The 11,248-nt window shown below is 41.2% G+C and overlaps 1 long non-coding RNA gene across 1 annotated transcript in view; it reads right to left on the bottom strand.

Moving 5' to 3' along the window:
- Window positions 1-5,221: 5,221 nt before the first annotated feature.
- LOC139442776 (uncharacterized) overlaps window positions 5,222-11,248 on the bottom strand; it is a 39,530-nt gene continuing 33,503 nt past the window's right edge. Inside the window, exon 3 of the long non-coding RNA XR_011651701.1 lies at window positions 5,222-9,122. This is a non-coding gene — a long non-coding RNA (uncharacterized lncRNA). The remainder of the gene's footprint in view (window positions 9,123-11,248) is intronic.

Raw genomic sequence — 11,248 nt, 5'->3', positions numbered from 1 at the left:
TCTTTTGCAGATGCTTATTTTAGCATGGTAAAAATAATATGAAAATCTGTTATTAAACACGAGATAACGAACTTGACACTCCCACTGCACGCGAGCACCTGTTGAAGAAGGCTTTTGTATGAAGCCATACATAGAAAAGGACATCTGTTCGGTGTATATATAGGTATTGCTTGTATTACAAACACCTGTCACTTTATCTGTTGTATGGTGTGATTGCATAGCAAACAGAGAGTTCCGGTAGAAATTAAGTCGTGAGTGAGTGAGCTAGTGAGCTGGATTTCCCGTCGCTTTAATAATTCATTAGTATAGCCCATCGTTAATCTGCTCAAACTAATTCTCGGTTAAATCCACCTGGATCGTTATGTCAGTAAGGATTTAGCCTGCCTTCGTTAGTCTGAATAATGTTAGTCTTACCCCGTATTACTTAGTCTGCATAAGGGTGGTGTTTATCAGGGATAGTCTCCCCTACGTTAGTCTTACTCCGTATTAATTAGTCTGCATAAGGGTGGTGTTTATCAGGGATAGTCTCCCCACCGTTAGTCTGAATAATGTTAGTCTTACCCCGTATTAATTAGTCTGCATAAGGATGGTGTTTATCAGGGATAGTCTCCCCACCGTTAGTCTGAATAATGTTAGTCTTACCCCGTATTAATTAGTCTGCATAAGGATGGTGTTTATCAGGGATAGTCTCCCCACCGTTAGTCTGAATAATGTTAGTCTTACCCCGTATTAATTAGTCTGCATAAGGATGGTGTTTATCAGGGATAGTCTCCCTTACGGTAGTCTTACCCCGTTTTAATTAGTCTGCATAAGGATGGTGTTTATCATGGATAGTCTCCCCAACGTTAATCTGAATAATGTTGGTTTTACCCCCGTTAGTCTGAATAGTGTTGGGTTTAGCCCCGTTAGTCTGAATAATGTTACTTTTCCAGTGTTTGTCTAACCCGTTAGTCTGATTCTTAGTCTACGTTCCGTTAGTCGTGATAGTGTTGGTCTGACCCCGTGTTCTGTGAGTACATGTGTATATATTAAAACAATATTTGAAAAATGCATTAGATTATCGCTTCTTTACATCTGTTGTAGCGCAATAGCTCTCACTTGTGTACATATCTGAACATCAATATATATTTATATATATATATATATTTATATATCTATCCTATATGTAAGGGGGCACGGGTGGCCCAGTCGTCTAAGGCGCCGCGATTCGCTCTGCAGAGTTGCGTCCCGTGGACACGCCAGAAACCTATGATTGTGGGTTCGAATCCCGGTTCGCCCCTATTATGTTTCTAGGTTTGTCAGCACCATACCCGTGCTCGTGGGTTTCACCGAAGTGATAAACGTCTGAGACCTGCATTACTTCGGACTTTCCTCCCACATTAAGCTGACACGCCGCGATATAACTGGAATACTGTTAAAAGCGGCGTTAAACACAACTCACTCACTCACTATTTATGTAAATACACGCACCATGCATTTGCTTCGAGAAATATCAGAGATATTGTAAATCTTCGACTGTAAATTCTGAGGAATAAAGAAATTAATCCCCATTCATAACGTTTTACCCCATTAATCTGAAACCGTCAGCCTTACCTCGTTCTTCACCAGTCGGTATAACAAACATCTTGCTTGAACCATATTACAGTGAAACTAAACACGACACAGTCGTATAAACGTCCAAAGAGAGAACGTACATCAAACAAAATGTATTAACGATTGTTAGCTAAAGTATTACATGTTCTGGGACTAAGCGGATTAGAGAACACGCTCTTGTGTCTATCATAACTTGTGAAATGTCTACCGCCATGAACATGACGATAAACACATCCTTGTTCCGGTCTTTTTTGGATTCAAAGTATGAGGTTCTTGGAACTGAATATTTACTGCGCTATTTAAATACATGTATACAAAACAAGGAAAACTTGTGCCACGATTCCGTGTTCTATCAAGTCTATAAACGTATTATTATTAAAAAAAAATTATTATTACAAATCTACTGCTGCAATGTTTGAGGCGAAAGAGATTAAACCAGGAACTATTTTCACAATCACATGGGGGCGGTCGGGTAGCCTAGTGGTTAAAGCGTTCGCTCGTCACGCCGAAGACCCGGGTTCGATTCCCGACATGGGTACAATGTCTGAAGCCCATTTCTGGTGTCCCCCGCCGTGACATTGCTGGAATATTGCTAAAAGCGGCGTAAAACCATACTCACTCACTCATCTTTCCGGAAAGAAGTCACACGCACGCATGCAACGCACGTCGCTACATAAGTGCAGTAATCTTGTACGTGACGTTAAACCCAATTTCGCCTCACCCCTTATGTCTTGAGCAATGAACTGGGGCGGTGGGTTAAAGAGTTTGATCGTCACAATGTCTGTAAAGCCCATATATAGTGTCCCCCGCCGTGATGTTGCTGGAATATTGCTAACAGCGGCGTAAACCATACTCACCCACCCTCATAAACTGAATAAAGACTTATGGATTTCAACTTATTTACTCTCTGATTCTAAAAAGAAAATGCTCATACCACAGCTTCTAATATACCCTTTAACATATTCTCCATGAACTACCAATTTCAAAATGCCTATCACAGACCTTTTCCCATACCAATGTAATATTGTCAACAACGTTGGTGCTTGCCAATACTTCCGCTTGATATGTTCCAGGGGTGGACACCGTCGCAACGCCCCCTTTTCCATGACACGACACATACACTATTACATACTTAACGTTTTTCTGATCATTAATTTACTCACTTCCTGAGCTCGCGTTCTACCCCCTGAGTCTTACACATTTCAGGAATCCTCGACATGTGAAACACTATCCCCATTTTAAGTGTTTATATACTAGCAACCCTAATCGTCAGTTCTCAACATAGCATGTTTGTTTGGGAAATAAAGCCACACATATTTTCCCTTCTCAGTTAAAACCGCCCGAGGTTTAGACGAGTGGTGCTCCAGCATATGCTTTGAGACGGGATCACTCGACTTTCGGAGGATAGATTTGCAAAAACAAGCTAAATTTGAGTCGCCCTGAATTTATTACGTCATACCAGGACGGACGTTGTTGTAGTGCTCATGGTGTTAGTGCTGATGTTGAATACATTCATCGTAAAATGGGTGTCCTCGTGAGGATGCGGGGCGGAAGAGGTCCCCCTACTCCAAGGATCGAAATGTGTCACTTTTCTGATTGTGGACCGCCGTGTCCCTATGGTGTGGGTTGTTGCTGATGTTATCGATCACTGGTTTGCCCTGTCTAGACACGATTATTTACCTTGGAGGCCGTCGTGCTCTCATGTTCAAATCGCATTTAAATAAATTATTGAAGATCGTAATGTATCTAGTTTCGTAAGGTGTTGATATTGTTCTGTCGTGTTGGAGGGCAATGGTGCTCTTTCACAACGTGAGGTCAGGTTTAATGAATGTTTCTGGGTTCATGTGTCGTGGCCTTGACATTCACTCACGACGGGTATACGTAGTTCCGGTTGGGCCAGTTAGCACTAGTTGTTATTCTTGTAAATTTACTGTTATTCGCGCGTCTAAGATTCAGTGAAACTGCCTGTTCCAATATATTTAAACTGGATTGTGTATGACTTTCAAGTAGAATTAGGACTAAGACATATTAATTTGGCAACCGAGAGGGAAAGGGGTAAAACTGGTAGCGTTAAGGTGATGAGGTTAAATGTGGTTATATGTGACATTGAAGATTATTGCACGTACACAGCAACGCGCATGCGTGTGTGTGTGTGTGTGTGTGTGTGTGTGCGTGCCTGCGTGCGTGCCTGCGTGCGTGTGTGTGTGTGTGTGTGTGTGTGTGTGTGTGTGTGTGTGTGTGTGTGTGTGGTGCTTGTACTAGTCAGGAATAATACCGGTTCCATATATAATGCTGGCCCATTGAGATACCAGTTTAACATGAATACCCACTCAGACACAGTATACTGACGCCCAGCCGACCAGTCCTTGTTTCAGCCCCTAAATGCCGAGCACCAAGCAAAGTTTTACAACATTTATGATCTTTTAACGTCTTTTGGGTCGCGGTCGGGGTTCGGACCCCGGACCCCCGAGGCAGCCGATACTGGTAGGAATACAGATATGCATATCTTCCTCTTTACATATTCACACATCGGCAAGTGGAATTATATGCATCCATAACTTCTGTATTAAAACATTAACAACGCGACCTAAGAAAATAAAATATCTTTACATCTCCGATATGGTTCCGCGTGGTGCACGAGCAATGCACTAATATCTTTTTTTCGTCTTTGACACTTTTCCTGACACGTTTTAATAGACGCACAGACCTTCCTGGTGTTCCACCCTCCCTTATAATTAACATTTTCCAACTCCACCCCCGCGTTATGGAACGTTGAAGATGACCTTGGAATGTAATGACGAACAAACCAGCAGCATGAACAGTTTTCAGGGCATGTTTTTTTTCAAATATTGAAATTTATGTAAGCCGTCTTGTTTCAGAAAACACGTCGTTTATCAGGCAGGGCTGACTCTCTTAATTATATTCTGTATTCATGCAGGGAGGGTTTTTGCCGTGTCGACTTAAAACGTTATAATAACACGCGCTGCTCCAGTTGAGTCTCGCCATGGGGTGCAACGCAGCCATAGATAAATTGCTTCATGCCACATTTGTAAAAGCATCTGTGCTATCTTCCAGTGAACAGTTAACGTACTGAGGGTTACAGATCTTTACATGCGAGTCTGAGGGTGAAATATATGTTCCGCCAAACACTGTCTTGTAAGCCGTAGCTGAATAGCCTAACATGCGTAACAATTTTGATTGCATGTTTGTGGGCTGTTGGCGAAGTGTAAACGTGGGAACATTGTCTGTAAATCAAAATCACCTGCAAGACATTTCTGATTTCGGATTTGGAACTTAATTGGGCCTAAATCAGCAGAAACACGGTGAACGCCCGTACTTCAGTTTGAATAGAATTTAACGTTTCAGATAGTCAAGGCACTCGTTGACACAGATCAGCTCTGGATCTGCTAGTGGTATTTTATCGCTTGTCATACAGCAGTTAAAAGGCCGAACATTTCATCATCATCATCAGCAGCAGCAGCAGCGGCAGCAGCATTATCATCGTTATCATGATCATCGTCATCATCATCATCGTCATCATCATCATCATCATCATCACGCGTCAGTGAGTAAAGAGTTATCTGATTTATCAAGGCGATTGCGAGAAAAGATAAAAAACAATGAGATAGAAAATTAACTGTCCTTTAATTTCCTTATAAGAAAGACTTTGTACATCCACATTAGCACGAGACACTCTGTCAATCTTCGTCATATAGAGTTTATAAGAAGTACAGAACGCAGTTATCTCCCCTTGAATGACTTCAGACTAAGTTGTCTTGAATATCGTATGAACAAAACAATACCATGATATGCGAGACAGCATTTTCTGCAGACAGATAAAAGCTATAGATTGTATATCTATGAGATATTTTGTAATATTATTGGACAACTGACAGTGAGCGCCGAAGGTCGTATCGAAGGGAGATAACTCGCACGACAGGTATATTTTCATTCACGAGTGAACAATTATATCAGTTTAAATCATCTTTTCCCTGCCTCTGATTAAAAGAAAAGCATCAGTATAGTTAAGCGGTCAGACAGTAGCACATATGTATGTCTGAATACACCATCTGTCAGATCCAGCATCAACAAAGATACATTTCTGTTGAAAGGTGTTAAAATTGACAGATGGTCGTATTGGAGTTTACAAATCCCTAAAGTAACCATGTAAGCAATAGGCACAACTGTTTTGATAAACCCAGAACCAAAGGTAGGCCTTAAACCTATGTATAAATTTATATTTTCCGTTTTGATAAAGTATACTCTGTGAACCGCAACCAATAGGAAATGTTGTTGGTAAAGAGAAACAGAAGCATTCGACTACAAACCGAGCGCTTTTACAATTCAAAACCCACAGCCCGCTTCCACTATCGGTAACGTCTCAGCAATATCATGGCAATTTTTGAGTGAGTGAGTTGGATTTTTCGCCGCTTTTAGCAATATTCCAGCAATATCCAGGCGGGGGACACCAGAAATGGGCTTCACACATTGTACCCATTTTGGGAATTAAACCCGGGTCTTCAGCGTGACGAGCGAACGCTTTAACCACTAGGCTAACACACCGCCCTGGCAATTTATTAACCTCTCCACAATGAAGAACCACACCCTAAACGACGGCAGGGTAATACATACACACCGTGAGTAGGTGATTTTGTATCAACCTTATCAATTAGTTATTAATTCGTTATCATTTTTTTCATATACAAAGATAGATTAGCATGGTATAAATTAAAAAAATGCGCTGGTATATTTCGAATGCATTTAATCTCTCATCCAATCAGCTGTGTCGTTACGCCTTTTTCTACAGTGGCACAGTGCTTCATTTTGACACCCATTCAGTAAAGCTACTTAATTACCTCTAAAATGTCAGTCCCATATCGTAATCATATATGAGCCTCAGCCAAAGTGTTAAGATGGCTTAAGAAAACGTATTCCGCGAAGTAAACGGCATATCAGTGTCGCAAAATCGCAAATGATATGCAACTAGTAAACAATTCGATCCGATTTCAATTTACGGCAAAGAAATGCAATGCCAGCTTTCACAATTTTGCCAATTTGGGTGGATAAAGCTATCGTTTCTCGCACGTGCCTCTGTAGTGTATTGCGCGAGATTTTGACACAAATTGCTTTATAGGGGAAGATGGATACACTGGACGTTACAAGAAGACGGGACACCATTTAACAAGCAAATTACGTCATAAAAAAATCAACTTCTTTTTGCTCAAGGCAAATAATCTGAATATATTAAAAAAAAACAATACACCAACAAATATAACATAGTACTTTTTACAGCCCAGGTACGAATACACTGTTGAAAAACAAACAAACGCCCTCTTGATCGCGACCAGGGCGCGAATATTTCGCGTCTCGGTCGCGAACGTGGAAACGTTTGTGTTTCTACTAGTAATCATTACAAATATCCCAAGTTGCGACCGAGGTGCGAAAGTGACGTGCCCCAGCCGCAAACGACAGGGTAGTATGTGCATGTTGATAACATATTTTTATAGTTGTAGGTCCCTTAATTCATCGTTGAGCTAATAATACGTGTGCATGGAGAAGGGAAGGGAAATTTAAAGAGGGGTGTCAATGTTATTAAAATCTACAAAAATAACTTTGAGGCATATAACTCACATTTGGTTCTCTTGTACTTCAGCCATTTTCAGTCCTCTACCCAGTCTATATATTGCCATTTGTAAATATTGTAGCGTAAATTATTATTTCACTAACTTTCACAACAATACATTACAATAACCCCTTAAGTGCCACAACCATCTTTTGCGAAACTATCCATCTTGTGCAGAGACTACAGGAAAGGAGCGCACGCGAACAAAACAAACTTTGCTTTTCACTTCAGTTTGCTTTTGATGACGTTAGACTGGAGGAAACTTGTGCGTGTTGAAATATATGTACTTTGAAGTTGCACATTGCTTAATACAAAAAGACGACTTTACATGGTACTTTCTTTTGCAAACTGAACATATTTTTATAATATCTGTTTATTCGTGGGCGCTCCGTTCCTTTGAAATGATTCTACTTAACAATGCGAGCGTATTCAGTTCAGATTGTTTCCGTCCCCTTGTCGTAATCATAATACTCAAGAACCAAATATACATACAAGTCGAAGGTCAAACCAGCACTAAAGCCTGAGGCAAATCTAGCTGTTGTCTCACCAAAGGTGAGAGGTCGTGTGATGAGAAAGGTATCGCTCAAAAAGTCACATTGACCCTAGAAGGTCATGTAAAAGAGTCCAGGTCAAGGTCAGGTCATTATGACAGTCAGCTTCACCTAAAGGTCGACATTTAGACCAGTGATGTAATTACATCATAAAGATCTGACATCATTAAGATAAAAGACGATGTAGGGTCTCGGCTTCCAAGAGCGAACCTCCTGATGCTGTCATGATTCTGTCTTTAAAAAGTAACAGATTTCAATAGTAACAATATGACCACTGTCTCTCATCCGTGAATACCAACAATGTCCCATGTTATGAAATCCTTAAAAAGACTACGGGACATTTTCTGATAGTCTTTAGACAAACCGAGTCACGTGTGCTCACAACCGTACCCGTTACCCGTAACCACGTGACAAACATCACGTGATAAATTGGGGCGGGTCAACATGTTAAATGGTCCGCCCAAGTTCATCCAGCAGGTGACGTCAAAGCACCCAATTATCAGCTCTCCGGGACGAGATTCACGCAGTGTGTCGGAGCTCGTTAAGGTCTCAAACAAACCGAAGTTGAATTGATGATTTTGCCCAACTTAGCACAATATATATACCACGTCAGTCTGAGGACACCATAGTTCGTTCTCCTTTCGACATCCTCCTTCTCTACACGTGTTCTCCGGGTATACATGCACGTGCAGATCGCGTCCCACATTCCACCATTGCAGAAACACTCCTTATCAGACATACAGAAATTATATGAAGACTGGTCCGTCAGTTTCTTGATTTACAGCAAATTAAATAAGACAGGATGCACGAAAATCACGTGGTTGGAAGAGCGAGGATCGGGAGGGAATCAGACGACACCATATCACGTGAGCCAAGTGGCGGGAAATTTATTGGTGAAAATATGGCTGCTTCTAGATTGAAAGGGGTTTTCACTCCAGTCAGACCACCGTTCCTCCCAAAACATGACCGTTTTGCAGCCTGAAGAATAAAGGGCGGGGATCGAGAAGGGAGAGACTTATATGAGGAAAATACTGTAACAGCAGCAAGCGTTCCCAAACCGTGGCGAGACTGAAGCTGCAATTACCATACTTCAAAGGAAGGCCCTCACATCCTTGATACGTCGCTTTAAAGATACCCATCACCAAGACGCTAAGAACGGAGTCCTGCTGGTGACGGCGCGCCACCTATCAGTTGTAGGTTTTAGCCGGAAGATGGCAGCCTGGTCTGGTCCAGCTGGTTGCCAGGGACAACAAGCCGGCTGGCAGAAGACAGCAAGGAGCGAGTGAGGCGAATGACAGGCTATGGCGCCACAATTGATGCCAACCAATAGTCGTCTGCGTTTTCCGTTCGGTCACCTGGAAAGAGATTCAAAACATATAACAGTCGAAAAGCTTTGAAGTCGTAAATGAGAGCTCGTTACTGGGCGTTTGCAAGAAGCGTGTGATTGGTTGGAACGTAAGGTAGCACCACATGGTGTATATTTCTGTATGAGCTTTGATTTGGGTACAAAGAACACCTAGCAATCAAAAGGGATACGTTCAGCTCGTAATCACGCTTTCAGACATTGTTTTGTCTACTTTAGGGGCAGCTTGACCACTAAATCCCAGATTGGAGCCATCAGAACCACGCCAATTTGTTTGTGTTCGTATCATGTATCCGGACTGAAACTTCTAAGGAGGTTCTTACAAAACCAGACGATAGCATAGAGCAAGCTCGGTGACCATAATTAAGCTAAGCGTTGTTTTTGAAACGAAATACAATGGCGAATTAGATGAATTGTTTCACCCCACCACGCCATGAGCCTAAACACGATTTAGATGAAACGCTGTTTTTATACAACTATATTCATTATGTAGATCTTTTAAACTCGACATGAAATTTTCCATTTGGGCATACACCCAAGGGATTCAAATTCCCAAATCAAACAGTTTGACTTTAGTTTAGAACAGCAAATTTCATCGGGTCTAGTAACGCATATGCAGCCAAAACAAAAACACAAAGACATAGGATACATCCGTGTCTCACACCACACCCTTGGCAAAGCGTACCCAGCCCCCTCTTAACAAATAACATTCGTTGTGCAACAGTGGTAAACGTATACAAAACCAAACATACGTAGTGACTCCCAATAACTAAAGCTACTTGCTAACTTGTTCAACACAGGGAACCTCCATGATTAGCAAGGTCATACCAGCTTTGGATACTGGGGTTAGCACGTGCATCACGTGGAAATAATTACAGGTGGATATCTAATTATCTAGGTCTGACGTCATCTTTAACTACCTGAGCTACACACAGGGATAAATAGCTAAAGAATAGGGACAACGTATGTATTCAAAGGCATAGAATAAAAAGTTAACAATATTTTTGTTTATTCTCAGGAATATTTTTCTGGATGACTGCCGTGGTTTATGGGTGTTGTAGTCGCACCAGTGTTTAGTGTGGTATTGTACATTCATGTACAATGACTTAGAAAATTAGAAATTAGTTGTTTGACGTTAATGAAGCAGATTATTTTAATCACCCTTTGCCGTGTATGAATGAATATCTCGGCCCGATTTGTTAGAACACATTTATGAGAACTCGGTTCTTTTCATGATCAAACTATATAGATACAAACAACATACGGTCAAACACAGTTGTGTCGAAGTTGACGCGACCTATGTAAATAATTCGAGTTATCCGAAATTCGATACAACCGTAAATGGTGAATAAAGAAAGAATACCAGGACCAAGCTTTTTCTTCGAGATAACCGTGAGTTGGACACAACGGTGAGTGACTGTATCAAAGAATCTAGCTATCTGACCGTCTCGTCGCCTTCTTGTAAAGACCCAGACAAGATGTACGGATATCATGACATCATGTTGTGTGATGTGACGTCACCTCCTAATGATAGATTTGCCATATGTTACATAATAAAGATATCATAAGTTACATGTGTTAATGGTAGGTTTACGAGATACATAAGCCGGATTTTCGTGTTCACAGCTCAATCTTCGGTATTGTGGTGCACAAACCCATTCAGATCCCGTTCTCTCCGTTACTGACACGTAACGAATACAGCTTCTTTCTATTCTTACATATCCAGGGCACACTACTTAATACATTACACATTGCATTGAATTATTAATAAGTGTGCTTACTGCAGTGGGTATAACAATAATGGTTGTTACGATAACATCAGTCGCGTCTGTGAATTATTTATATATATACTATAATCTACCTCCTACTGCTGTAGCTATAATAATAACTCGTACAGATATATTTAAATAAATGTCTTTATGAAAGTAGACGTCGCAAGTCAAAAGGTTATGTTCGTTACATTACGGGACCCATGAATATCCAGGTTAGAACTTGTCATCAACAGCCTTTGCTTGTCGTAAGAAGCGACTAACGGGATCGGGTGGTCAGGCGTAGATCGATGCTCATGATGTCAATCACTGGATTGTCTGGTCCAGACTCGAATGCCCTGTCGGTTTT

This window comes from Haliotis cracherodii, unplaced genomic scaffold, assembly GCF_022045235.1.
Source record: "Haliotis cracherodii isolate W230 unplaced genomic scaffold, xgHalCrac1.p SCAF_5, whole genome shotgun sequence".
NCBI lineage: Eukaryota > Metazoa > Mollusca > Gastropoda > Lepetellida > Haliotidae > Haliotis > Haliotis cracherodii.
The sequence above is the reverse complement of the archived record's forward strand: the minus strand, read 5'-3'. Positions and strand labels throughout refer to the sequence as shown.